Genomic DNA, 25,096 nt, shown 5'->3' with positions numbered 1-25,096 from the left:
CAATGAGAAGAAATAGAAAACCAAAAAAATAGAAGAGTCTGAGGTTTGCAGGACAGCATCAGGGAGTAAATGCATGTATTATGGGAGTTCTAAAATGGGAGGAGAATAAGAATAGTCTGGAGGCAATATCCGAGAAGATAATGGCTGAAGGGATTTTATGAAATTGGCAAAATGCATCAATACACAGAGACAAGGAGAATAAATACAAAGAAAATCACAACCAGCCAAGTTGCAGCCAAGCTGCTAAAAACCAAAGATAAAAAGAATATATTTAAACTATCCAGGTATGACAAAGTAGTGTCTTAATAAAAATATTTGTCTTCAAAAATAATAGAACTTAGGAGACAATAGAATGGATTATTTAAAGTGCTCGGAAAAAAATGCACATCTACAGTTCCTTAACATGTGAAATTATCTTCTAAAAATAAAAGCAAAAATATAATCAGAAAAATGTGAGAATAATTCATCACATGAAATACGAGCTGCAATAAACACTAAATGAAGTCCTTTGGCCTGAAGTAAAATGATTCCAGATGCTTAATTGTGAAAAGAAAGTGCAAAAAAAGGATGACAAGTCAAATAAATAATACATAAATGGGAAATCTAAGATAATTTAAAACAATTTAAAAAGAGACTATTGATTGTTTAAAGAAAAGACAATAAAAAACACTATATGGTTTATGATAAATAGAAGAAAAATATATGACAATGCTAGCACAAAGGCTGGGAGATGGTAAAACGGAGTATTACTCTTCAAAGTAGATTGTGATGATTTAGGTTACATACCATAATATCTAGGTTAAATAGCTTTCAACAAAAGAATTCAAAGAAAGTGAGCCAATAGTGCAATAAATTTAGAGGACATAAAATGAAATATTGAAAATTTTTAATAAATCCTAAAAAATGATGATAAATGTGAAAGAACAGACAGAATAGAAGACACTCATGAAATAGCTGCTATAAACAAACCACTTCCTCAACTGCATAGTGTCTATGGCAGGCAGATTCTAGATGGTCCCTATAATGCCTGTTTCCTGGTGTTCATACCCTTGTATAAGCTCCCCTCCCTGAGTATGTGAAGACCTATGAATTGCCTCTAACAAAACTGTCTAGGTGAGATACCACTCCCATAGTTACAGGACAGTATTAAAGAATCACTCTTGTCATTAAGCGCCCTTCAAAGACTCACCTTAGTGAGGATAACTGACCATGTTGGGTGGCTCACAAGTTAAGGAGCTGACAGAAGCCTCCCATCAACAGCCAGCAAAAAGTCACAAATCCCAGACATATAATTCTAAGGAAAAAAATTCTGCGAACATCTTTCCCACTTGATCCTCTAGAAGAGAATGCAACATTGCCAATGACTTGATGCAGCCTTCTGAGACTCTGATCCAGCTAAGCCATGGACAAACTTCTCACATATAGATCATAACTGTGAGTTGCTTTAAGCTGCTAGGTTGGGGTAATTTGTTTTGCAGCAACAGATAGATAATAAATGAATAAATAAATTAAACATTCCAATTAAAAGACAGAAATTGTCAGGTGGCATTTAAAAGAAAAAGAGTGGAGATATATGTTAAGTGTGAGAATTCATATATGTTGAAAGTAAAAGGATAGAAAAAAATGCCATGCAAAACCAATCATAGGGTGAAAAATTAAACCATAAGAGAGCCGGTGCGGTTATTTTAATATCAGATAAAGTAGGCTTTAACATAAAGATAATTACCTGAAATGATAATTTCATAATATCAAAAAGGTCAATAATAATGTTTTTATTTACTTAGTGACATAGACTAAAAATGCTAATATACCAAAATATCAACAGTAACATGTTTTATGTATTTAGTGACATAGGCTAAAAGTACTGAAATTAGAAATCGACAAAAGCAGGAGAGCATATAAATTAATCTCCAATAATAACAGAAAAACAAAAACCAAACTTGTTCCTCTCTGACTAATTGCTGTAAGCAGCAACATATGTATATACATATAGAGAAAGCTACAGAACATTTGAACATCTCAATTAATTAATTTGTACTAACCGTTATTTACAGAACCCAACTCAAACAATAATCATTAATTTTAAGTACATATGGAAAAATCACAAAAATAAGTCTTAACAATTTTAAAGATTTATGTTTTATAGAATATGATCTCTGATCACAATAGAATTAAACTAGAAATCAAAAGCTAAAAGATAACCAAGAAATTCTCAAATGCTTATAAACTATGCAATGAACTTCTAAAATCCTGTGAACCAACACACAAAAATCTGAGTATGTGGGGCCAGCTGATGGCATGGTGGTTAAGCTAGCTGAATCCCACGTCACTGTCTAAGAGGTTCAGGTTAGAGAATAAGCACATGTGCAATTGTGCTAAAAATCCCGAAAGGAGAAAGGAAGAGATGGGATTTGGCATAGCCTCCTCCTGGGAAGTGATTTTTCACATCCGAAATTCCCATTCCTGTTTGTTCCTCACTGGTGAATGTATGTATCCTATAACAAAAACAAAATCTTGTGTATGAATGTTTATAGCATTGTTATTTAGAGAAGTCAAAGATAAAAACACAAATGCTCATCAGGTGAGGAATATATAAAGGAAATGTGATATAGTCATATACAATGGAATATTATTTGGTAATAAAAAGGAATATGCACTGGGGCATTCTGCATTATAGGTGAACTCCAAGAACATTATGCTATATAATAGCAGTCAGTCACAAAAAGGTACATATTATATTTATATAATTTCATATGTGTGAAGTCCAAAATAGACAAATCCATAGAAACAGAAAGTAGACAAACAGTTCCTAAGGGCTGGTGGAAGAGAGAAGAGGGAGTGATTGCTGATTGGGACAGAGCTTCTTTTAGGGATGGTGAAAATACTCTAAAAGTAGATTTTGGTTATGGTTGTACCTTTGTGAATTTTACACTAAAATAATTTTATTGAGTGAGTTATATTTTAATAAAGCTGAATTATTAAAAAAAAAATACAATTAAGGGACCAGCAGTTAGCGTAATGGCTATGTTACTAGACTTCCATGTAGCTGACCGTGGTTTTAGTACCAGACCCAGTGGCTTAAACTCACACTGGGCGCGTGTGCGTGCATGCCCAAGATCTTGAGAGGACAATGGAGGAGAAGGGATTGCGGCGTAGCCATCCCCCCTGCGGGGTGATTTCTGCTTTCTGTGTCTCTGTCTCTCTGGCGAGCGCACACGCCCAATAGCAAAAACCTCTCCAAAAAAAAAAAAATACAATTAATATCATGAGATATTTTTAACTACAAAATGAAAAAGACAGAAACTTACAATGTATAGATGGTAGTTAAACTAGTACTGAGAAAAAAATGCAAAGATTGAAACACATTTACTTTTAAAAAGAAAACATTTAAAATAATTTAAGCTTTCATCTTAAAGAGTAAGAAAACTAAAGGAAATCAAAATCAAAGACAAGAAACAATAATTAAAAAATCCATTTAAACTGAAAACAGCCAACAATGCAATATTAACAAAGCTGGATATAGGTCATTTTTTAAAATAATAAAATTAATAAATTTCCAGGCAGACATCAATAAAGACAGTTTAAGAAATTATTGTGCTAAAACTATCATGATCTCCCATCAGTTTCTTGTTCTCCTTCTGAAACTCCTGTGATTTAGATTTTAAAAAAAGAAAAGATAAATATTACTACATGCATTATAAAAGATTAATCAAAGAATATCATAAAACAGTTTAATGGCAACAAATTCAGCAACTTAGATAAAATAGACAAATTCTCTTACAGTACAACTTATAAAATTAATTTAAAGTTTTATAAAGAAAAAGTGGTCAATATTAAAATACCTTTTTTAGAGAGATTTTTGCTATTGAGTGTGCACACACATGCGCCCAGCATGAGTTTCAAGCCAAGTCCAGGACTCGAACCACAATCGGACATGTGGGAGTCCAGCGAGGTACAAAGTATACCATCTGCTGGTCCCCTGGGTGTGAGTTTTAAGCTACCAAGTCCGAGACTTGAACTAGGATTGACTACATGGGAGTCCAGTGATGTAACCATTATGCCATCTGGTGGTCCCTAAAATACCTTTTAATGATATCTTTTTTTTTTTTTTGCCCCCAAGAGAAAAATGAAAGTTTATTGAGAGAAAAAGTGCTTTGGGGTCTGAAGCCAGAGGTGCTTCAGGCCACATTTCCAAGGAGACATGACATATTTATGTGGGGAGAGGAGTGAAGGAGTAGGGTGACAAGAATAGTTTTTCAATGACCAAAAATAAAAGAAGAAATATCAAAGGGAAAAATCTATTTGTCTACCTTCACGGTGATGATGCCTACCATTGTCCAGGTATTTATCATTTCTTTTTCTTTTTTTCACGTGCTTATTTTCTATTTGTATAATTAATGTTTACAACTATTTAAAAATTACTCTCTGGCAGTGGAATTTGATTTTTTCCCTCTCTTATTTTATTTATTATAATCATAATCTTGTTAATATTACATTGAATTGCATATAACTTTACAGTGTATTACACTGTTTTTTCAAAAGGGAATGCCATGCATGTCAGTCAATACCAATGCATTAAAATCCCCACTTCATCATCCAATATCTTTTCATTGTTTTTCCTATTTATTATTATTCCAATTATTTTTTTAACCAGTCAGTCACTATTTCTCATTTTGCTTGTAAAAAGACTTTACCCATCATGAAATACTTCTCAGACCAATCCAGTTGAGAATACTATACACGTCATCATCAATAGGTAATAAGCCATATCTGTGTCCCACTAATGTCATGTCTCTCAGGTATTTATCATTTCTGATACTCTTCACTGCTTCTTGAAGATCTGAGTTTTCACTTGGCAATATTACCCTTCATCCTAAAGAATTTACTTTAACATTTATAAAACTGATCTAAGAAAAAGATCCCTTAGTGTTATTTTATCTAAAAATATCATATTTTACTCTCTATTACATGAAAATATTTTTTCTTTGTCTTCAATCCTAAAGAACAATTTTCTTGGGTATGAAATTCTTGGTGAACTGTTTTTATTGTTTTGTTTAATTCAATTAATTTGTCTCTTAAAATTTTGTTATTTAATTTAATAAAAAGTATACTTAATTTTATTCATTCCATCTTAGATTATGTTTTCTTAGTTTGGGTTTGTAATTTATAAAGTTTCTTTTCCTTTAATTTCTTTCCATTTTTGTAATTCAATCATACATTTATTCTATAAAAATATATTGGACCTCTTCTATGTGCCAAGAATTTTTTTAGGATCTTAATATATGTCAGGGAACAAATCAGCAAAAGTATCTGTCTGTATAGAACTTGGATTCTTCTCTCCCCTTTAATTTGTAAATTCTATCTTATTATTTTATCAATTCAACAGAATACTGACTTTTTTTCTCATTATTTATAATAATATGCACAATTCTCTGTTGGTAATGCAAAAATACAATGCTGCTCATTTCCCTACCAGAATGTCCTTAAAACCATAGTTTAAACCCTGATAAGATGGTGTCTTTAGAATACTCTTTCGTTTCTTGTTCCCTCTACCTTCTCTCCTGTGGAAGAGATCTTTGAAATGCTCATTATGTTTGCTCCTTTATTGTCCCAACTCTTAAGTTTTAACCAGATAGTTTAATTTGTTCTGGGCATTCATAACAATCTCCCTTTATTATAATCCATTTTCTCTAGTAGATGTTGCTAGTCTCCTTTATCACAATTTTGCTGTAGTTAATTTATCAGTTACTAACAGCTTGAATTCTTAGTTGTGAATTACTTGTCTTTCACTGGTATATTTTCTCAAGTATTTCTCTTGGGTGAAATTGGTGGAAGAAGTTGAAATCAACATTGAACCACATTTCTTTAATAGGTATATATGTCTTTAGATACAGTCTTTTCCCTTAGCAACCTGTAAATAAAATCATACTGTCATTTAAATACTTTCTATTGTAATATTTGAGATAAGTTATCGAATTCCATCCTAATTATACTTATGCAACTTATTTTTTTTTTTCTATATGAAAGCTTTCCCTTATGAGGTCAAGAATCCTGGTACCAGCAGTTAGTGTAATGGCTATGTCGCTGGACTCCCATGTAGTCTGCCGGGGTTCGAATCCTAGACCCGGTGGCTTAAACTCACGCCGGGCATGTGTGCATACATGTGTGCCCAAGATTTTGAGAGGAGAATGAGGAGAAGGGATTGCGGCGTGGCCATCCCCCCTGGGGGGGGGTGAATTTCTCGCTTTCTGTTTCTCTGTTTCTGGTGAGTGCATGCACCCTATAGCGAAAACTTCTCCAAAAAAAATCTTATTAGTTTATGTCTTTCTCATTAGTGCGTCCATAAATTTAGTGCAATTTTCCATTCTGTAGAAGCTGATCTTTCTTCAGCTCAGAGAAATATTCTTTGGTCATTAAGATAGTTATCGTGTGTCTCCCATCAGTTTCTTCTGAAATTCCTGCAATTCGGATTCTAGGTTTCTGAGAACCACTCCTGATCCCTTTTCTTTGCCTTCAGATACTCTCCCCTCTCGTTTCTGATCTGTACTATGAGATAATATTCTTGCACTCACTCTTTTCGGCCACAGAGTTCAGTCTTCAGAAAAATCATTTCATATTTCAACTAACTGAATTAATTTTCTACATCAAAAATTAGTTATTATTTTTTAAAAATCTCATTTTCTACTGAAGTGGAAACTTCATATTGATAGTTGTTCACCATTTTGTCATTATATATTGTTGCCGTTTGAGTCCTCAGCTGTCTCCTCTAGAAGTTTCTTCTGCCTGATATCCACTCTATTTGATCCTCCTTTGTTGGCTGCTTGGATTCAAAGATTGTGTGATTATTTTTTCTTGTGATCTCTTTGGAGATTAGGTTTGGTTTTCAAAGCATTCTCACGGGAAAAACTATAGGGAATGAAAGTAATGAAAGTTGAATAACCAACCACGTGCTTCTGTGGGCTAAAGCTATCACAATTATCAGGCCTCAGGAAAATTCCTACCTGTGACCTAGTTTTATCATACACTCACAGTTTATACACACACACACACACACACACACACACACACACACACACACATATATATAGGCTTTTTGCCATAGGGCACATGTGCTCACTTGAAAGATACAGTGAGAAATCACCAGCCAGAAGGGATGGCTATCTCACAATCCTTTCTCGGCCATTCTCCATCCTCCTCCTGAGACTTTGGACAAGTATGCTCTCACACCTGGCCTCATTTTCAAGCTGCCAGGTCCGGGACTCAAACCACAATCAACCATATGAGAGTCCAGTGCCTTAACCACTACACCACCTGCTGGCCCCAACACATTCCTAGTCTCTAGAGTAAGGAGGATTTAATCCTCCTTTTCCGCTCTGTTCTTGTCTTTTGAAGGCTAAAGAGACCAGCCTCACTCAAGCACTTGCACATAGGACACCACACAATTTGATGTTGATGTTTGAGTCCGAGTCCCCAGGGGCCCACAGATTTCTATAAGTAAGTCCTTTCCAGTATCCTCTAGGATCTTTGCTTAGTTAATCACCATCAGAATTTTGCCAAGCTGGTGGAAGGAGAGTCCTTCATCAGCTTTTTCTTCAGTCCTCAGAGCTAAAGTTCTTTCTCAGATCTGGGAATCTATTGCCCCTCATAGCTGTTTGGTCAGGTGAATTAGAAGTATTCTCAGTAATGCAGAGAAGGCAGGAAGCATTCTCTGAACAATATCATAACCCCTGACTTTTATCTAAATTCTTTCCCTGTCATTTGTGTTAAGATTTGTCAATAGACTAGCTAAAAATGGTGTCAAATTCCTGCTAGTAATTCTACATTAATAGAGCAATCACCAGTGCAACATGCACAATTTATTTTTCCATTTCTCCCTTTGATAAATTGCCTGGTTTTGCCTATAGTCTATGTTTCTGTTGTCAATAAAGCCAAAAAAATCACAATAGAATACATAATTAAACCCTAAGTGTTATAGAAAATTATCTTAGGATGTCTCAATTTTCCTTGGAGGGGGCAGACAGATGTCCGCTCTAACCATATTTGAGACCATGTGTAACCTCGCAGTTCTTCCTACAAAGAGAAGACAAATATTTAACAGTGCTATAACCCTCCATGAGTCAATGTCAACACTGATTTGATCTTTTTTCCCCCAGTTTTTCTGGGAAAATGAATAGTACTGATACAAGCAAGCAGAGAAAAGGATACTTTTGCCTAAGTTTTACAAGTACAGTTAGGAAACAATGACGATAGCATGTCATTAAATAAAAGAAAAAACAAAGATAAAGGACAAATAGGGGAAAAAAAGTGTTAATAAACTAAGTTGCTGTGTTCTGTCCTCTAATGACAATAAAAGTGTTCATGCCAGTCAAGAATAATTATTAGCAGTTTCTTGGACACAAGCATTGCTATGTAAATTAATGGGCACACATTGTGTAGTCATATATATTTCTAATGTGTAGTTTTCTGATTTTAAACATAGACATTTTATATTAAGAGCTAAAAAATTGTATATCCCTCTTTTTTGTTTCAAGGAGAAGCACTGCCATAAAATACCGTATTTTCATCATTTTTTTCCACCATGTTTCCATCACAGAAAATAAGTTTATACAGTTAAATCTGCAACTGTCCCCCACAGTTTAGAGAAATAGCTTTCAGTCATATCATTAATCTTGTACAAAAGAGTTGAAGAAAAACAGAGTAATAAAATGTAAAAGACAAATGAATGTTTTAAACATCTGTTCCTATTCAATGAAATTTTTCTACCATTTTTTGAAGTTAGTTTTTACTAATACATTTGGAAATGTCATTGCTGTTATTGCTCCCCATCTCAAAAGAAATGAGAAAAATTAGAAAACAGAAACATAACAGCAAGTTAAAAATAAGAAATATAGTGAAAAGCTCTAGACATAGCTCACTAAAATATACATCATAAATGAAAGCATTGGAGGCAAAAAGATTCAGCGTCCTTACGCCACTGTGCGTTTTGACATGGTATGTTCCGAAATTACGAGGCCCTTAGGCTCACCTTTATTGCATGTGTAAGAGGAATATAATCTGTGGGGACCAGCAAGTGGCATGGTGGTTAAGGTGCTGGATACTCTCATAATGGCTGACCGTGGTTCCAGTTCCAGACCTGGTGGCTTGTTTTCTCACTCCTCCCACTCCCCTCCCCCTTATGTGTCTCTCTCTGGTCACATTAAAATAAATGAATAAATAAACAAAAGTGTGAAAATAATTCCTTGTAAAAATAAAAAAGAGGAATACGATCTCATCCTAGAACAAGCCACTTGCCACCACAGAGGCTACCTGAGCTACACAGATTTATTACAGTCTTGTGTTTGGAGATGTCCTTAAGCACAACTATGTACTCTTGAAGTGCAGGCTTGCAATCTCTTTTAAGCTGGCACAATTTTACGAAACCAGACATTTTATTTTTTCAAGTGTGTGCAATTTCCCTCTGCTATTTCCTGTAGCTCAAAGATCAGCCTAAGGCAACTGTGATCTTACCTTACAAAATTCCAAAGAAGGATTTTGGTAGCTACAATTCCCCTTTGTCTCTTCTATTCACTTAAGAGATATTTAGTAAATTTCTACCTTGTGTAGGATACAAGGCTAAGGGTAAGGTTCACAGAAATGAAAGAGAAATATATGTCCCTGCCCCTGGGATATTTTGTTTAGGCATGATGGGGGGGATATAGTAGACGATATACAAATAATTAAAATAATGACAAGCAATAAAATAGAGGTAAAAATTCTATAAAAATCTATAGCACGGGCCTGATACAAAGAACTGGATGGGCTTATTGAGTGCATTATTTAAATGGCCTCCTCTACAATTCATAGGATATAGCCAGGTAAAGATTAGTAAAAAAATATTTCCAAGCAAATGGAACATGCCAAAGGCCCTAAGGTAAAGAGAAGCAATCGCTACAAAATCTAGATTGCAGAAAATATCTGACACACTTAACTGGAATGCAAGTAATTGATAGACTATGACTTAAAATGTCTTTTATTAGGGTTTCATATCATAAACTCACAAATGACCTTCCGGTGTGAAAATAAGACTTTGAGAGAGCTATTTAGGGTTGGACTGTTAGCCTCAGTCTCTGTTACCCAGAAATCACCAAAGCACATGGTCAAAAATAAAGACATATGCAGCCCATTACTTGAGCTACTCTTTCAAAGAATAGTTTGACTGCAATTATTAACAGTTGAATTTTAACCAGTTGAATTTTAATCAGTTTACCTTCTCAGCAACATGGTATGTATGTGAGAGTATTTGGATGTGCCAGTGGGAGGGAGCTAGCAGAATCCTGGAGCATAGGGTACTCTTTCTCGAAATTCACCAGGATTGTTCCCATTAGAGAGGACCTATGCTCCAGGTTTCTGCAATCCTGGTGAATTTTCAGAAAGGCTCAAACTAGGAAACAGGGAACATTTACAGCCTAAATGAGACAGAGACTTAGAGACAGTAGGTTGCAGGAATTGCTAAAGGTTGCTCAGATTTCTGTGTGCAAGATAATGTTATTTATTATCGAAATGTTACAATTTCAGGTATGGCCTTAGGTGCCTGATGAGAGCAATGGCGCTGTCAATTCACTGTGGAGGTTGGGACTGCTAACGTAATTCAAGTGCAATGCAATTGTCATTGGGCTACTTTTCCTGTCAGCTCTCAAAAGAGGAATGGTCACAGCTCTGGAAAGTGCTGATGGGAGAGGGAGGAAGCTTTCCTTCTACTGCTTTGGTAGAGTAGGCCAAAGTTGTGGACTCTGCACTAATCCTTGGAAGGCGCTTCTCAATTCTGTATCCCCAAACTTATTTTGAAGGTTAAATTATGAAATTGCACAAATGTCAAAAACAGCTACATAAATCATGCAGTAACAATGAAAACCAGAAATGTGGGGTCTCTTATTCAAAAATTATTATGAATTTCAAGATATTAACTGTTGGGTTTTAATCCAAGTGGAGGGCCCTCCTGATAGTGGGGCTCTGTGAGTCTGTCAAGTCATACACTCGTGAAGTCAGTCCTGACGATTGTCAATGACTATTTTAACTTTACCTTGGCATTTAAATGCAGCTTTCCTGTTCATTAACTCTGTGACCTGTGTCAAGTCACTAGTGCCTCCATTGTGTAAAGTGCTATGGTCAAACAAAGATATATTAGGCATTTATTTTATTCAGTTATTGTACTTGTCACTGGAAATGTTACTGTGAACACAAAGAACACAACCATTACCTCTTGGAGCTTGTGTAGTATCTAAAGCAACAGAGTATAAATAATTAATTTTAAAATTAGTGATTTAAATTATGAGAGCTGAAACAGAAAAATATTATGAACTATGATATGTGTTTGCAAATGACTCATTAGACAGTTTTAGCCTGGTCTGAGCACTTGTCAATATTGTCATGTTTTTCTCTTAATTGCCAGAGGACGTGTGTACTCATGAGAAAGAAAGAGCCCCTCAAAGAGGCACAGTCACCCCACAGTTCCTTCCCTCCATTTCTCCATCCTGTTGGAATTTGGGGCACTCGGGCACATGCAGCTGGAATGTTTTCAAGTCACCAGGGCTGGGATTTGAACCACATGTTTGACCATGGGGCATTCAACTTCTTTAACTACTAGGACATGGGGTTGGCCCTGAATCTTTCTAGCAATAGCTTACTTCGATTAATAGAACGATGACAAGGAGACATCAAAAAGTTTGTGAAAAAGTTCAATTAAAGTACAAGTTTATTTTGTTCCAAAAAATTTTAAATACATGTGTAGATGTTCTTTTTTATTATCCATTTATTTATTTATTTATTTTAATTCAACCAGAGAGGGACAGAGTGAGAGAGAGCAAGAGAGAGAAAGTAAGAAAGCAAGCCACCAGGTCCGGGACTCAAACCACTCCTGTGGGAGTTCAGCACCCTTAACCACCATGCCACCTGTTGGCCTCCATGTGTAGATTTTCATTGTACACATTTTGCATGAATTCTTTGAAGACCCCTTATAGTCTGTATTAGCCATAATATATGCATGTGTGTGTGTGTGTGGATAATTTTTTTTTAGAAATTTTTGCTATAGGGTGCATGTACTCTGCAGAGATAGAGAGAGAGAGAAAGAAAAAAAAAGATAGAAAGCAAGAAATTGCCATGGGAAAGATGGCTATGCTGCGATCCCTTCTCCTCTATTCTCCTCCTAGGATCTTGGGCATGTGTGTACATGTGCCTGATGTGAGTTTAAAGCCACCAAGTCTGGGACTTGAACCATGACCAGCCATGTGGGAGTCCAGTGATGTAACCACTGTGCCATCTACATTCCAAGCTATGTTATATTAACTTAGTGCAACTACTAAATTAAGTAGATACTATTAAGAATGGTAATTGCATAATAATACATTCATAATTTTGCAAGTAAGGGAAATGAGGTACAGAGATAGTAAGTAACTTTTCAAAGATACATCAGTTAGTGAAGAGTAAGGCTGGCTTTGATTCCAAGCTGAGTCTATGGCTGGAAATGGGAGCTCAAACTCTCTGATATTCTACTTCTGAGGATACAAAGATGGTCAAATTATAAAAAAAATAAAATTAGCTAGCTCTCATTTCATTCCTTCCTGAAGAAGGAATCTGGACAGCTTGGTTTAGTTTCTGATTCCCCTGGACCACTTTGTGACAAAAATCTCTTAACATTTTTTATTCTTACATTTCTTCAATTCTAATGCAAGGGGTCAGCTTCCCAGGAAACAATTTATGTCACACTTGATCAAAAATATTGCATGCTTTGTATCATTTGCAAGGGGAGAAAAGGTTTTTGAAAATGTAAACACACATTTAATATCTTCTCTAGCTATTCACCTAGCTATTTATCTACTATAGATGATTACATAAATAGTATTTTTAGTGTTACCTAATTCAGTATTTTTCTTTCAAATAAAATTGTCAATTAGCTATAAATACCCAACAGTAGTTAGAATCTCTTATTAGTTGGGACCAGCAGTTGGCATAATGGTTGCTTCAATGGACTCCCAAGTAGTCGATCAGGGTTAGATTCCTGGACCCAGTGGCTTAAAAATCACACTATGTGCATGTGCGTATATGTCGAAGATCCTGAGAGGAAAATGAAGGAGAAGGGATTGCAGTATGGCCATCTCCTCTGGGTAGTGATTTTTCGCTTTCTGTCTCTCTGTCTCTCAAGCTAGCACATGTACCCTATAGCGAAAGTCTCTCAATAATCTCTTACTAGGTGTGGGAACTCACAATATTTGGGGATTTGTTTGACAATTCTAGAATTTTTCTAGATAGGTTCCTTAATCCGCTTCTGGAGAACTGATACATGTTATCTGGTAGAGACAGGATTTATAAACATATCTTTTTTTAAGAATTATTTTAGGGACCAGCAGTTAGTATAATGGCTATGTGCTGGACTCCCATGTAGTTGACTGCAGTTCGAGTCCTGGACCTGATGGCTTGAACTCACTCCGGGTGCGTGTGCGTGCATGCCCAAGATCCCGAGAAGAGACTGGAGGAGAAGGGATTGCGGTGTGGCCATCCCCCCGGGTGGTGATTTCTTGCTTTCTGTCTCTGTCTGTCTGGCAAGTGCACATGCCCTATACCAAAAACCTCTCCAAAAAAAAAAAGAAAAAGAATTATTTTAAATTTTATTTATTATTTTTTATTGTTGTTTATTTTTCTCCAGAGAGAGACAGAGAGGGAAAGTGAGAAAGCAAGTCACCAGGTCTGGGACCCAAACTATGGTCAGCTTTGTCTAGTACCCTAACCACCATGCCACCTGCTAGTTCTTAAAACATACATTTTAATTTACTTGTTTGTAATTAAAAGCACACTTGATGTAGAATTTATAGTGCATATGACATTTTCTTAGGGTCTCATATGGAACCTGTCAATCTTTTCTCGTTAGCAATGAAGATACCTCATAATACCAGCGGATCCCAGATGTAGAAAAGATTTTATATTCTACTACCTTGTTTTATGGAATAAAGGTTAAGTAGCCGTAACATTCTGCTTCGCCAATACCCAGTCTTCTAGGCTCTCACCATAGAAGTATAGAAAGGATGCTCTCAGATTATTGCTGCTTTATACCAGACTTACGAAAACTTTGAAAATGCAGTTGTATATATGGCATCCCAAAAATGCCACATGTAACTCCTCACAGCTCCAGAAATACTTTAATTTAAATAAATTTCTTGAGACCCATCTAGCTAGATTAGGTAACAGCATGGGACTGATGCCCAAGATACACCCTATACATTCATGTTTTCAACACAAAAAATTTCCAGTAAAACATTTCTAGAAAAATAAAAATAACTGAAATGGAAATTGAAACTATTGAAATTTTGCATTGTGACTTTTGAACACTGTCAGCAATTCAGACTAGAGCATAAGTATTTAAGAGCCAGCTCCAATTACTAACTTGCTATCTTGATTTCATTGAGACCTGAGGACCTGAACTAATCTTAAATCTCAAATATGTACAATGTCTTGGGTGGTATCATAAAAAATACTTCATGGACAAAACAGTGCCAAGAAGAATTCAGTAACAAGATAGAAATGGTGTATGCAGGAACAGGCTCCTGGAGCATATAAGGAGGTCATTACAGTCAGACAGCCTTTTTCCTGCCATGACCATCTTTGGAACAACCCAGGGAGCAGCCATAAACATTGCCATCTGGACAGCATTCTTTAAACAGCTCCTAATAGACTAACAATAAATCTAAAGACATCTTGGTTTGTGGATGGTAGATCCATGGTGAACGGACAGCATCCGTTTGGAAGACTAACATGCTGACGGAAGAAATGAAAAGCAAATTATATTCGGCTGAATGGTATGCCGCTTGTTCCTCCTATTTACCGATACATGGAGTAGTTGTCCAACAAACTGGCCTTATGGTCAGGCAAAAGCACAATTAAAAGTTATCCCTCTAAACAGATGCTTGTATGGAATATGATACTATGTATATCACTATGGGGACTTAAAGGGTGCATTACAGTAAGATGTGTCAATGCCCATCAGACAAATCCCCCTCCAAGACTGGAAGATGATTGGACCCAGGCAGAAGAATTCCTGATGAGCTCACTTTGGGTGGCTATTAAATGAGGGGACACCGGGGATTACCACAATCCTGAGATGGGTTGAATTTAGATGAACTTTTCTTGCATATAGTGAGGAATAAAATGCCACTAAAAGCTGTTCTATATCCAGTGAGGGAAACAGTCTGCAAACATCTATGACAAGATTTCCCACTTAGAAAGACCTCACAAATAATAATTGTCAATTTGGACTGGAGGTTACAAATGGGTCCTGACATGAAGTAGCTTCAGACTGGGCTCTTCACAGCCAGTGGCAAACAGAAATACTCAAATGCTATTGAAGCACCAAAACAGAAGATAGAGCACATATTTGGATGATGGAGTCACATTTCTTCAGACCAAGAAACACACTTTGCAGCCCATAATGTCTAACAATGGGTAGAGAGATGATACTCAGAGCAATAGTATGATAAAGAATTTGAAAAATAAATGGAAACAGTTGTCTAAAATGTGGAGGGGAAGAATTAAAGGCAAAGAGGGTGACTAACATACCTTCAGGAACATGTGCTCAAACTCAACCTGAGGATGGCCAAGGGAAGGATCCCAACAGACAGATTCCTTTACTTTTCTCGGGGAATCTAAGAAAAAGGGAGTAGAGAAAAAATTCTGGTGTGACTATTTTTCTCTCATAAACTATTATTATTATTATTATTATTATTATTTTATTTAATGTATTTATGACAAAAACATTCTCAGGTACACAAAACCTGAAAGAATTTACCAGCACCAGCCCAGCTCTCCAAGAGGTGCTGAAGGGAGTGCTATACCAGGAAAACTGAAGTCAGATACACAGAAATAAAGAGTACAAAAAACCACCAAGAGAATGGTCAGCCTAATGGTAGGGACAAGTCCAGACCTGAATGTTAACTTTCATAGTTTAAATGGAAAGATCAGGCCACAGTAACACTGCAAACTCAATAGAAGAGAGATTAGTTACATGAGACTGAACTAGTGAAATAGAATTTTTTGACTTTAGACTGAAACATTACTGATTTTCTTCAATGATTCCCACATTTAAGGATTTTATTTTATCCGTTTTTGTCTCCTCCCGTATCATCTCACCATCTCACTTACTTACTTTTCCTTAGCTCATGTTAGTACATGCATGACACTTGAAAGAGAGACAGAGATCAGTCAGGTGTGTGATGGGTGCGGGTGAGGGTAGCCGGATCCCACATGGTCAACGCCGGGGGGGGGGGTGGCTCTTAGCAGGGTCTCGTCATACTGCAATCTCCCTTTCCACTCTTCCAGCTTGTCGGGATCTTGTGCATACATGCAGGCTTCCAGAATGTTTTCAGGCTGACTTGGGGATCCAAACCCATGGCTGACCATGGTGGCTTCCAGCACTGTAGCTTACTTTGCTACCTACTGCACCACTGTGCAAGGCCTCAATTTTATTTTTTTTTCCTTTTTGGTTTCATAGCCTCAAGACCAGGACTGCAATTGCCATTCCCAGCATCAGGCATATCCCTGAAAGAAAATGTAACTATACAGTTAAATCTCTATGTCAGAATTTCTAAGGGCCTGTGCCTTGAGAAACGTGGTGTGAACTGTGTCTTCATCCCCTATGGAAAATTCGGGGTTGACAATGAATGTAAATGTCTTGTCTAGTGGTCAACATAGCTCACCGTTTCTGTACTTTTGTAGCTCTCTGTTTTAGTCTGTCCATTATTATGTTGTTAACAGAAGCATCAGAAACTAGGGTGATTTATAAAGAAGGCAGAGCTTTATTTACAAAAGTCACGATTCAAGTGGAAGGAAAGTCCAAAGGTATCACAGAATGGTGGAAGGCAAAACTTCCAGGAGAGCAGAGCATGGTTAGTGCCATGTGGCTTTAGCCTGCCTTATTTCCTCTCCTTATATACATGCTAGAACTCAGTCATGGGCCCCACTCAGTAGTTTTATCACACTAATGATCTTGTCACACTCAGAGGCTCCAACCTGGGACACCATGAAGGGATTAAGTCTTCATTTAGGACCCTACGATGCAGTCAAGTCCCATCTCATACATTTCTGGGGGAAATCCAAACCATCATCACCCACTAAGATCAAATTCTGAAACATGAAACTTTGAAGGACATATCATTATACAAACCATATACCGTTCCCGATATAATTGCAAGTGGATAGAGAGGAAGTTACCCACTAGACTAAATAGGAGAGATGACCTCCTGGCTACCTAGACTAACACCATGGCCAAACCCAGCATCCCTTCCCAAGGGATGAAAAGAAAAGTTTGGGGACCAGCAGTTAGCGTATGGCTATGTCGCTGGACTGCCACGTCATCGACCGCAGTTCATGTCCCGGACGTGGTGGCTTAAACTCACGCCAGGCACGTGTGCGTGCATGCCCAAGATCCTGAGAGGAGAATGGAGGAGAAGGGATTGTGGCATGGCCATCCGCCCTGGGGGGTGATTTCTCGCTTTCTATCTCTCTGTCTCTCTCTGTCTTTCTGGCGAGTACATGCTCCCTATAACAAAAAGTCTCTCAAAATAAATAATAAAATTTAAAAAGAGAAAAGTTTGTATAAAATGATAAATAGCGAGAAGAAATGGTCCTGGAGAGTAAAGGAGTAAATAAATGTATGGATTGTGCAGCAAGGGGAATCCAATATTACATGGCCACTTCAAAAGACTTGGACGAAAACCTTACACTGTCTCTCCCTCCCCCCTCCCAGAGGCCTGAAAATGAAAAGCCACATGCTGCCAAGACCACTCCTGCTCTCAGAACCAGCAAGTTCAAACGAAAGCTGGAAACTCAGTGGAATCTCTCTGGTACCATTTGGTTATATAATACGATGATGGGCTGAACCAATCGTTACTGAGTGGGAGTGTGGTAATGCAACAGTTTCTTTGGACTCCTTTTTAGGTCACAGTTAGCACACTGTGATATGAGAAGACACTGGAGCTGTTGGTAAGATTATACTGCTACGTTCCTGGAGCCATGTGCATGCGTGCCCAAAATCCTGATGGGAGAATAGAGGAAAAGGAATTGCAACATGGCCATCTACCCTGGGGGATGAGTTCTCACTTTCCCTCTCTCTCTGTCTCCCTCTATCTCTCTTCAGCAAGTCCACATGCCCTATGGCAAAAATCTACAAAAATTATAATACCCATATTGATGGCTAAATGTATTAGGATATTGAAGTAAAAGCTTCTTATCCTTTCAGCATACTGACTTATTTAAATATCGGATATATCGTTGTTTGGCTGTAAACCTTGGCCTATTTTAGTTTAAAGTTTGACTTAGTCAGGGCCAGCAGGTGGTATAGAGGTTAAGACTCTGGACTCCCATGTGGCAAACTGTGGTTCGAGCCTCAGACCCAGCTGCTTGAAACTTATTCTGGGTATGTGTGCATGTGTGCCTAAATGAGAGAAGAATGAAGGAGAAGGGATTGCAGCATGACCATCCCACCTGGGGGAAGGGGTAATTTTTCATTTTCTGCCTCTCCAGGAAGTACATGTAACCTATAGCAAAAATCACTTTAAAAAAAAAAAAGTTTTTGCCAAAAAAAGTTCTGGCCTTTGCTTTTGGCCCAGTTCATGTCCCGGACGTGGTGGCTTAAACTCACGCCCGGCACGTGTGCGTGCATGCCCAAGATCCTGAGAGGAGAATGGAGGAGAAGGGATTGTGGCATGGCCATCCGCCCTGGGGGGTGATTTCTCGCTTTCTATCTCTCTGTCTCTCTCTGTCTTTCTGGCGAGTACATGCTCCCTATAACAAAAAGTCTCTCAAAATAAATAATAAAATTTAAAAAGAGAAAAGTTTGTATAAAATGATAAATAGCGAGAAGAAATGGTCCTGGAGAGTAAAGGAGTAAATAAATGTATGGATTGTGCAGCAAGGGGAATCCAATATTACATGGCCACTTCAAAAGACTTGGACGAAAACCTTACACTGTCTCTCCCTCCCCCCTCCCAGAGGCCTGAAAATGAAAAGCCACATGCTGCCAAGACCACTCCTGCTCTCAGAACCAGCAAGTTCAAACGAAAGCTGGAAACTCAGTGGAATCTCTCTGGTACCATTTGGTTATATAATACGATGATGGGCTGAACCAATCGTTACTGAGTGGGAGTGTGGTAATGCAACAGTTTCTTTGGACTCCTTTTTAGGTCACAGTTAGCACACTGTGATATGAGAAGACACTGGAGCTGTTGGTAAGATTATACTGCTACGTTCCTGGAGCCATGTGCATGCGTGCCCAAAATCCTGATGGGAGAATAGAGGAAAAGGAATTGCAACATGGCCATCTACCCTGGGGGATGAGTTCTCACTTTCCCTCTCTCTCTGTCTCCCTCTATCTCTCTTCAGCAAGTCCACATGCCCTATGGCAAAAATCTACAAAAATTATAATACCCATATTGATGGCTAAATGTATTAGGATATTGAAGTAAAAGCTTCTTATCCTTTCAGCATACTGACTTATTTAAATATCGGATATATCGTTGTTTGGCTGTAAACCTTGGCCTATTTTAGTTTAAAGTTTGACTTAGTCAGGGCCAGCAGGTGGTATAGAGGTTAAGACTCTGGACTCCCATGTGGCAAACTGTGGTTCGAGCCTCAGACCCAGCTGCTTGAAACTTATTCTGGGTATGTGTGCATGTGTGCCTAAATGAGAGAAGAATGAAGGAGAAGGGATTGCAGCATGACCATCCCACCTGGGGGAAGGGGTAATTTTTCATTTTCTGCCTCTCCAGGAAGTACATGTAACCTATAGCAAAAATCACTTTAAAAAAAAAAAAGTTTTTGCCAAAAAAAGTTCTGGCCTTTGCTTTTGGCCTCTAGAAGGTAATCTATGTCATATCTGATGATATCTGATGAAATATCTTTGTATTGGGTACGGGTTTGCCATGCTCAGTCTTAAGATGGAGTTGGGCATACCCCAATGACTTTAAAGACTGGTCATGCCAGAAAAAAAACAATGGTGTGATTTATGGTGGAGGTGGAGGCTGACCATGCTGGGAAGACTAACATGTGATTAGAGGGTGGGGGCTTTGGATCATGCAAGATTAGTGAGCTTAGTTACTATGTTTGTTGTGATTATAATCTTTTTTAGAGAGTGATTATTACCTTAGAGTGCTCACCAGAGAGAAAGTGAGAAATCACACTGGGGGGATGGCTACACTGCAATACATATTCCTCCATTCTCCTCTCAGAATTTTGGGCACACACACACATGTACCCTTCGTAGGTTTTAAGCCACCAAGTCCAGAACTTGAATGATGGTCAGCTATGTAGGAGTCCAGCAACTTAACCATTATGCCATCTGCTGCTCCCTGTAATCTATTAATTAATTATATCTATGTAATAAGTCCCTAACAAGAAACTCCAGGCACCACAGGTTTGAATCTGGAACCCTCCTAGACTTTGTCTTATTTGTCTCTTTTTAGGATAATTTTAATATATCCTAGCTCTATAATAAGCTATAACCATGAATATATTGGGTCGTGGAAAAGTCAGGACACAGTTTTACATTGAAAAACATAGAAAATATGTCATTAGCTTTCTGATGAACCGTTACTAGCTTTCAATAAGTCCTGTGAAAACTTCTAGTGGGCTACCAACACTGAAGGTATTTTGCATCTTTAAATTTGCAGTTGGTGACAGAAGTCAGGATGGACTTGTATGGAGACTATGTTCTCAGACTTTATAGCCAGGCTAACTTTGAGTGAGAGAAAAAGATAAAAGCGGATATCTCCTTTTTTGTGTGTGAGAGTTTTTCTTTGTTGTTGTTGTTGTTGGTGGTGGTGGTGGTGGTGTTTTGCTATAGGGCTCATGTGCTCGCTAAAAAGACTGAGAGACAGAAAGTGAGAAATCACCCCCGAGAGGAGATGGACATGCTGCAATCCCTTCTCCTCCATTCTCCTCTCAGGATCTGGGGCACACGCACAGGCACCCGGTGTGAGTTTAAGCCACTGGGTCCGGGACTCGAACCACAGTCAACTACATGGGAATCCAATGACAGCCATTATTACAACTGCTGGTCCCAAAAGTCAAAATCATATTATAGACAATAAACATAACAAAAAAGATCAGCATGATTTGAAAACAAAAATACTATAAAATTAAAGTGTTGGTGCAAAGTTACTAATATCTTTAATAAAATAAATGCATCTTCATTAAAAAAGAAGCAGCAGAGTAACAAAAACCAACAACAATCATTTAAATTCTACTAAAGACTAATGCCAATAGATGATTGAAATGTATTTTTCTGTTTTTTAGATTTTATATTTTCTTTTTTAACTTTAATTTTTTATCATAGTTTATATAAAAATTATACTCTAAGTGATCTTATTCCTTAAAAATATGTGCTCTAATTTAAATGGTATTGGTTTGAATATTTAATTATTTACTGTTTGTTTGTTTGTTTGTTTAACAAAGGGTGTGTGCTCTCACTGGAGGGAGAGAGAGAGAAAGTGAGAATTTACCTTTCTGGGATATGTCACAATCCCTTCTCCTCCATTCTCCTCTCAGGATTGTGGCACATATGCACATATGCCTGGTGTGTTTTTCAAGCCACTGCATCTAGGACTTGACCTTCACAATTGGCCATGTGGGATCCAGCTACCTCAACTACCACACCACCAGATGGCCCTCTGTTTGAATTATTTTTAAAAATTATTTTATACATTCTGTCACTTAGCTTGTGAGGTGAATGAATTTACCCAACGTGAATACACTTCACCCCAGTGCAGTTGAAGATACAGTACACATTACCATCTTTTAAAAAGCTTTTAATCTGTCTTAAAGTACATTTAATCTTCAAATGACATGGCATATATATTTGAACATTTCACACAATATCACATAAAATATAATTGTTCATTCTTTAAAAACTTATATTTTTAGTTGACTCCCTTTGAGAATTGTGCAATGCTTTTTAAATTAAAACAAAAAAACCTTTATTTTTCATTAGTATCTACAGACAGAGCATCATGCTACTAAAGAGTAACAGTCCTTCAGAATTTGCCTTTTAATTTTTTCATATTTACTGTTTGTTTTTGACTTTTCCTGGTTCCAGTGAAATACTCTTCCATCTTTGCTCATCATGTCATGTTAATTTGCTTTTCTTTCCAATCTCTGTCCACTGGTGTATGTTACACAGGCTGAAAATCGTGTTGCAGTCTCTCCCCTGAAATGCTGTCCTCCAGTGACAGGTGTGTGGCTCAGTAGGAACATTATGAGCATAACATGCCAGGGTGAATAATTTCCCCTTTTCCCCCTGGTGTCCAGCATCTTTTATAAAACGGGGGGGGGGGAGAACAACAGAAATCCAAATCATGAACACTCAATCTCTTGTAATAAAAACAGCCAAACTATCTTTAGTAACCAAAGATAGGGGAAAAAAAATGCTTCCTTCATTCCTAACTTGCGATCCATGTCTTTCTTTTATGAAGCAATTTTCAATGTGAAATTGAGATGGAAAAATAGGAGTAAGAGCTTCCTGTTTGTGCTTTGTACTCCCCTAGTGTTAGATTGTTTTTTTGTTGTCGTTGTTGTTGTTTTTGAGACATTTTTATAGCCAACTTAAGTTTCTTATCTTAGCAGTATTTTTTCTTTTTATTGTGTTTTATGATTAATCAATCCTCCAGGTTCCTAGTACTCTTCTGTAAGAAAATAACAAATGTGCTTATCTCAGTAGAATGGTGCTGGTAGACAGTTTCAAGAAGTGAAAGAAACCAAAGTGGGCAGAATAAATTCAATCAGGTGTGTAAACTAGAGCTTCATTTTTATTTATATGATTGATCTTTATAGTTCTCTGTCTTCAAATATAGCATTAATTTATCTCCAGAGTGATTATTATTGTGCCAACTGCAAATCATTATCATTCGAAATAAGTGTGTATATGTATATATATATACATATGTGTGTATGTACATGTTTGCTCTAATAGTCTGCAAAATACCGAAACACAACCTTATATGGCTCTTTCCCCTTAAAAATATTTGCACTGAAATATACACCAATTGGAGTGCTATCACTCAGCCAGTGCAACGGATTGAAACATGAACTGATACCATGGGAGCAAGCAAGTGTACAAGAATGTGCAGGCGATGAGAAGGGTTCATCTACTGGAAAGCAACAGACTGTTCTATCAGTACAGCACTTGTAAGTGTGTGAGAACTAGGTAATTTTTGAAAGGACAAAAACACACATGCTAAAAAATGGTCTTTAGGACAATATTCCAAACATGTTCAGAATACGAGTTCTTCCCAGAGTAAAAGCATCAGGATTCATGGCCCTCCCAGTACATGTGAGGGTCTATAGTATCTTTGGGAAGTGAAGTAAGAGAAATCTGGAGGTTTAGGAAGCCCCACAGGCTGGAATGTGTGCTCTATGTTCTTGCCAGTGGAGACTGAGTGGGAAGAACCCGGATAATGGAACCAACAAGTATGGAACTCTCGCAGGCAGGAGGTCCCAACCTCAAAGTACCTGTAGCTCAGGTGGGAGGGAACGAGCAGCGTAGGCCTGTGCCAGCAGCGTAGGTCTGTGTCATCTCAGCATGGACCAGAGAGGGCTTATGCAGGAAGCAAAACTGATTTTAAATACACATTTTTCTCACTATGATGGAACAAACGTCTTCCCAGGAGTATAGAACCCAAATGAAAAATTGCCAAGACAATGCCTGAAAATGAAATATTGATGACAAAAATTCCAACCTTAAATGGGTTAAGAATTTGCAACTACAGAAAAAATAATTAGGTTTTTCTGAAGTATTTAGGGTCAGTAATTTAAGAACAATGACCAGTACCATTATCACTGGAACTGCTCTGGTTGATATACATGCAGAAGACAACCTATGCCACTTAAATTCATCAGGGGGTCCTAAGAGAACATGAACGAAGGAAATAGCATTACCAGACCTGAGAGGTTAAAAAAGTGTCACGTCTCATGTGATCAGACATTAAGAGTTTGAGAATGATTGCATTAGATCAGATCTCGATTAAATAAATTAAGAGAAAGAAGAGCACCTCTGACATCAAGAACAACTTGGTGGTATTAGAAAATGAGCGGGTACTCACCACTCTATCATGTTGTTCTTCTTTCGAAAAAAATAATTTCACAGAACATCAGCATCAGACAAGGTCACTCTGCAACTATGACAAAGGAAAGCAAAAAACAAGATCAGATTTTTTCTGAACACAAACAAAAACCAGGTCACTCATAGTGCAAACCGCTGAAATACCTAGTATCTGTTTTTCCCAGTTAATATGGATAACTTTGTCTCTTTATCGATTATAGCTTTAGCCTTTCTCACGTCTATCCTCTTCTTAGATGAAATTTACAGAGATGGCCAATCACGGAATTGTCTATTTTCTGGTGATATCTAATCTAGAGCAAATCCTTACTTCCTTCAATTTCCCCCAAAATCACTTGAAAAAACTCCAAACCTGTAGTAAGCCCTTTCTGGAAAGACTTACTCTCTTACTGAGATGTCCCATGGTCAGCCTTTCTCAGTACAATGACTGATGAATCCAACTTGTTGACTTCACGTACGCTGCAGGTGGTCTTTGGCTATGGGTACCTGACTGTCTCATAACAGCACTGACTGTACCCCTTCAAGTACAGCAGTAGGGAAGATAGGTACTGTTAGGTGTGTAGGCATCACCATGGAAACCATGGAAGGGATTTGTGTTATATTGTTCACTGAGATTCCCTGAGAGAATCTGGCATTTCATAAGTCCTCAGTAAATATCCGCTGAAACAATGGAGTAACTTTTATTTTACTAGCTTGTCCAGAATGTAAATCAATATAAAGGTCTTGGGGCTGACTAATAACCTAATGGTTGAGGGAACCAGATCTCACATGGCCAATCATGGTCCAAATCCTAGCCCTGGAAGCTAGAAAACAAATGCCAGGCACATACATACGCATGTCTAAAATTCTGACTGGGTGGAGAAAGTGACTGCAGTGTCATCACACTCCATTGGGGAGTGTTTTCTCCCACTCTCTCTCTCTCTCTCTCTGTGTGTCTCTCTAGTGAGTGCTCATATGCTCTAGTGA

At 37.6% G+C, this 25,096-nt stretch overlaps 1 long non-coding RNA gene across 2 annotated transcripts in view; it reads right to left on the bottom strand.

The window, feature by feature from the left end:
• The window catches only part of LOC102483837 (uncharacterized), an 87,741-nt gene extending 63,079 nt beyond the window's left edge, over nt 1–24,662 (bottom strand). For both annotated transcript variants that reach the window (XR_333574.1, XR_001369421.1), the window contains exons 1-3: nt 24,513–24,662; nt 24,114–24,188; nt 15,583–15,668 (exon numbers count right to left, since the gene is read on the bottom strand). This is a non-coding gene — a long non-coding RNA (uncharacterized LOC102483837). The remainder of the gene's footprint in view (nt 1–15,582; nt 15,669–24,113; nt 24,189–24,512) is intronic.
• Nucleotides 24,663–25,096: the final 434 nt, after the last annotated feature.

The sequence above is a fragment of the Tupaia chinensis genome, unplaced genomic scaffold (assembly GCF_000334495.1).
Source record: "Tupaia chinensis unplaced genomic scaffold, TupChi_1.0 Scaffold000066_1, whole genome shotgun sequence".
NCBI lineage: Eukaryota > Metazoa > Chordata > Mammalia > Scandentia > Tupaiidae > Tupaia > Tupaia belangeri.
This window is presented reverse-complemented; position numbering and strand designations above follow the sequence as displayed.